Here is a 5,018-nt window from a genome sequence, read left to right as displayed (position 1 = left end):
AAAAGTTCCAATGCTCACTACTGCCAGTTTAACTTCGAATGCAACCACTTTATCTGTCGGGTGACCACTGTCGTCGCTCTTCTCTGAAGTGACAGACCGAGTTTGTTGAGCACGTTGAATATGGCGCAGAGTAAGCAAGTTCTGCAACACATTCTGTGTGACTGAAATACGCCGCCAGTGGTGACTGTTTTTCTGAAAGTATCTTTGGATTTGGAGCAGCTCTTATATCTCAAAAATTCTGGCCAGTGAGCTTTACTTTTAGAAAGCTATCTCATTACTATGTAAGAGAAGGTGTGAGCATCCATCTTCTCCTCACAGACCTAGGCAAACAGATGTGTATAAAAGGCATGTGGTTGATAATTTTAATCACATGCCACAAAATGTTATTAAGTTCAAATGACATTTTCCAGCTAGCTTGCGTTGCTCTGTGGATTACATAATGCACAGATTCACATGCAGAAGCAACGTGGTGAGACCAGAAAGCTGCCCACTCACGGTGGCCACTCTATCTGAGTGCACAGACACAAAATGACCCAACTACATTTTCCTGATATGCAATCCTTAAGTGATTTGAGCAGTTCTTCAGCTGCGGTGTTGGTTGGCAACCAAAGGGTACATAACATATGAAAACAAGCATTGTTGCCTTGTTGTCAATACTGGTAGACTCATCCCCCTGTCATCCTGCCACAGTGACTCGTTGCTCCTCTCTAACAGTTGCGTCTCGGTATTTTCTGCTCTTTCATCAGTTCATCTAGGTATGGTGCTATCCAAAGGAAGAGCACACGCCACCCTTCGAACTGCAGCTTCTAGTTCACCACAAACGTCCCGGGCAGCGGGCAAGGTCAGCTGTTTCCCAACAGTGTCAGTCACGCGGCCAGCCACCGAGGAGGACGCGCTCACGGCAGTCATCTTTGATGAAGTGGTAGCTCTCTGTAATCGCGTCAGTTCTTTTTGTTCACCTTCGTATTTCTTTGAATAGCTTCAAAGGCTTGTCTTTTAATTCGCGATGCTTGGTCTCCATGTGGCACAGCAATTCTGCTGGGCTCGCTGCTCTGTTGGATGGTAGGTTGCCACATATATACAACAGGCTTGGAGAGTGTGGATCACCTGTTGCAACGAACCCATAATTTAAGTAGGACTCTCATTATTTTCTTTGAAATGTACCTTTCTTCCTTCCTTCCCTCCTTCCTTCCTTTTTCTTTCTTTTTTTGGCAGTCTTAGAGTCTTCTGCTGCCTCCTTATTGGGGTTTTCCTCCTTTTCAAAGAAGCATTTATTTATTATTTTATTCTTTTTGCTCATTTTGGCTACAGTTGGCTTGTGAACTTACTAAAACTGTAACTAAGTTCAGCATGCAGTGCAGGAGAGAGGTGAAGATGTGAAATAGAACAATGAGCAAGCCACGGGCAGATTAAAATAACTCAGATTCTGACAGAAAGCCTGCCGCCGAATGTGGCTGTGCAGCTGACCATACTGAGCCACTGACCGCTGTAAAGCCTGCCACCAAATGCTGCTTAGTTGTCACTTGCCGCTCACTGTTAGGGATTTGAACTGACTTTCCAAGCAACTGACTTATCGTGGTTCCTGGGCAGTCAGCCCTCTGCCCATGTGAATCTGTGTTTGCAGCCACGCCCCAGTACCAGCATCACTGCCTCTGCTCCAAGTCAGACCTAAGGACTGCACAGCCTGGATCCCTCCCATGCACACGGCACTGTGAACACTCAGTAGGGCTCACGCCCCTGTGAGGAGCCAGTGTCTGCGGCTGAGCTGACAGGCGGCGGAGCTCAGGCGGCACTGTGGGCAGTAGGAGCAGCTGGAGACCCAGATGGACCTTCACTTGCTCACCCTGCTCATCTCCTGCTGTGCGGCCCAGTCCACGGCCCCAGAACTGGAGACGTCTTTGCTGCCAGTCAGCTGGGTGTTGTCAGGACTCATGCAACATTATCTGTGTTAAACAGTTAGCTAGTTCGTGGCAAGTGGGTGGCAAATATTCACGACCCCAGCTGCCCTGAGCTTTCCGTGAAAGTTAGATTGGCCTCTGCTCCCATGGCCCTCCCCATGGGCCTCATTCGTGATCTAAGTCCTTCAGCAGAGGCTTTTAGAATTCAGAGGGGAGTGGAAGATCTGTCTGGGAGGAGAGACTGTACTATTTTTGGACCCTGTTTATTTTATAATTTTGCATATCAGGAGCAGGCACCCAGAAAAACAAATCATTTATTTTTTCTCTCTCTATTCTCTTTATGACAACACAGTTCACATGAATTCTGGGGCAACATTACTTTTTTTTTGAATCACCAAGTAGTGGGTATAATTCATAGGCAAGGCAATGTGGTGTACACGACCCTACACATCCGCTGGCCAAAAGGCAGGGGCACAGCACAGCACACACTGCCCCCTTGTGCTCTGCCGTGCCCAGTCTGTTCTCTTGCTTTCTCCCGCTTGTTATGGTGTCCATGCTACGGATTCATCAGCATCAGAAGGGTATTACCACACGTGGCCAGATTTGCTAAGCCAAAATGTCATTAATGAGGCCACGCAGCAATACAAGGCCTCAGCACAAACAAAAGAGAAGTGAGCTTCTGATGAGTGCGGCACACTCTGCAGGTAGTGGCTGTGGGCTTAACGATGGCCCAGGCTGAAGTCCTTGGATACGAAATTAGCTAAACAAGTATCAGTTGTCTACCAAAGTGCCTCCAAATTACAAATGGGTTCAGAGTTATTTGGCCTAAACTCATCCAGCAGGGCCATTAACTACTGACCTTCGAATTTATGGTGGTTTAGAACAAGACCCTGATGGAAACTAGTAGAGCTTTGACCAGAAAGTCAATGAATCTTGCTCACTGGCAAGACTTCATGTCTGAAGCATTCTTGGTTGGGCTTAAATATAGTGAGTGTCTGTGATATTGAAACCGGTTAAATGCAGGTAAGCTAGACTTCGACTCACCTGACCATTATGCATTACCTTAGTGCTGATGGCTTAGTCCTCTGTGCCTTTTGAACACAATGGGAGATGAGTCAGAGCCTCTTGCTTCAATGCTCATGTGTGAAGTGTTGTTTTTTTCAAAACCCAGAAACTGAAAATCGTTTCCCTACTTAAAAAAGCTGATGAGCGGGTGAGGGGAGGGCAGGGGTAAGGGAAAAAATGAGAATCAAGACTTGTCATGTGGAGGTACAAGATCCCAACAATGAATGTAACTGTACTGTATCCCTAAAATGTACCAATAAACTCAATTAAAGCTGAAAAAAAACCCCGAACAAATAAAAAAAAACAAAAACAAAAAACTGATGAAGACATTCTGGTGCTAAAGCAGAAGCACAGCGATCTCTGTGGGGCAAGGAGCGGGACTGTGCAATTCAAGTCAGGTGAGCCAGGGTCGAGCAGAGAGAAACGTGTGTCCTTCACCAAATATGTGTTTTCTCTGAATCTGACCTTTTGTTTCCTCAAGATCTAATTTTTCTTCTCTCACCAGACCTCTTGTCTACTTGTTGAGAAACAGTCCTCCTAAGGCCCACCTTTCTACAAACACCCTGCGGGACTGACTGACAAATGATGGCCGTGTTTTGCACAGATACCCTGAAGAGACTCGCACGTTGGAGAACTTTTATGAAAAAGCAACAGGAGCCCTCAGACACATTAGGCTTCACTGCGACTTGACCTTACCTGTCCCTCTATTCCAAGTGCATCCACTCCAGCCTGCACAGAGTCCTCTTGTGAGGGCCGCTGATCTTTACAAAAATCTTCCCAGGTAGTTCAGGAAAAGACAATGCAAACCATTAATAAACATAGGAATAATAAACAGTTGCTCTCATCAGTAATTAAAGAACAACAAACAAACAAAACAGAGATTGCTTTTTGGCATGTGTGAATTAATTTGAGAAAAGCCTTTAATAATTATGGTGCTAGTGTTCCAGTTAGAAATGTTTTAGGATGCAATAACAACACCCCACCAAAACCAAACGTTTTAAACCATTTGTGCAATATATTATTTCATAGAAAAGAACTCCCGAGCAGAGACAGCCACTGAGTCGATTAAGAGGTCCAACTACGCACCTTCCCCTCTTGCCGGCTTCCTCCTCGGGCTGGCCTAGTTCTTGGATTGCGTGCAGATGTGGCAATGTCCAGCGAAAGGAGGGAGACTGTTTCTTTCTGTGTCTTTGTAAGAAAATAAAGTTTGAGCCAGTAAACTGTGTATCTCATGTCCTTAGCCAGGCCGGGGTCACGGCCACCGGGCGGGGAAGATGAGGTCACCAGCACCGACTCAGATGACGCAGGGAGCACCTGAACAGGCCGTGGCGCTGTCCACATGGGAGAAGAGAACCTAGCGGCCCTGGGGTCAGAAAGCTGTGTGTCTCCTCCAGCAGCTGAGCACAGTGTCAGGGGATCTCAGCGATTCTGCACCTTGACGTACACTCTGGAGCACAGTACCTAAAAGCGTCTGTACCTTTGGCGTAAGGAACTCCACCTCTAGGAACAAAGCCCACAGGAAGTACGCATAAAAGCAGACAGAGCTGTGTGCACAGCTTATGCAGTGTTCTTACAACAGGAGAGAGGAAAAGAAGCTAGGTGTGGTGGGTCATACTTATGATCCCAGTGCTCCAGGAGGCTGAGGCAGGAGGATCAGCCGCTTAGTGAGACCTTGTTTCAAAATGAAAAGGGCTGAGGATGTAGCTCAGTGCCAAGGTCCTAGATTCAATCCACAAATTTGGCTGCGTGAATGAGCCATGCTTAAACGAACAGATAAAAACTTAGGTATTTAGTGAAGTGACACTGAATAAGGACCACGGAGCATTGGGAGTCTAGGCTTGGGGACAGATTGCTGGGCAAGCAGGAAAAGGAGCAAAGAGAGGTGTGCTGTCAGTGACTACTGAGAACTGGCATGCGGCTGTTCACCAACCCACTCTGAACTCTGATTTCCCTGGCAGGTGAACTTACTGTCTAAGTGCCCCGCTGCAGTACACAGTCCATGCAGTCACCAATTCAGCCTCAGATGATGCTCTAGGGTCAGATCCCAGCCTAACT

The 5,018-nt window shown here is 46.8% G+C and overlaps 1 long non-coding RNA gene across 1 annotated transcript; it reads right to left on the bottom strand.

Moving 5' to 3' along the window:
* Nucleotides 1–538: 538 nt before the first annotated feature.
* On the bottom strand, nucleotides 539–4,121 carry LOC104874391. The gene is made up of 3 exons (XR_783712.1): nucleotides 4,050–4,121; nucleotides 3,660–3,736; nucleotides 539–1,107 (listed from the first exon to the last, which is right to left on the bottom strand). It is a non-coding gene; the product is annotated as an uncharacterized LOC104874391 (long non-coding RNA).
* Nucleotides 4,122–5,018: the final 897 nt, after the last annotated feature.

The sequence above is a fragment of the Fukomys damarensis genome, unplaced genomic scaffold (genome assembly GCF_012274545.1).
Source record: "Fukomys damarensis isolate Sample0158 unplaced genomic scaffold, DMR_v1.0_HiC HiC_scaffold_21, whole genome shotgun sequence".
Lineage (NCBI taxonomy): Eukaryota > Metazoa > Chordata > Mammalia > Rodentia > Bathyergidae > Fukomys > Fukomys damarensis.
The sequence above is the reverse complement of the archived record's forward strand: the minus strand, read 5'-3'. Positions and strand labels throughout refer to the sequence as shown.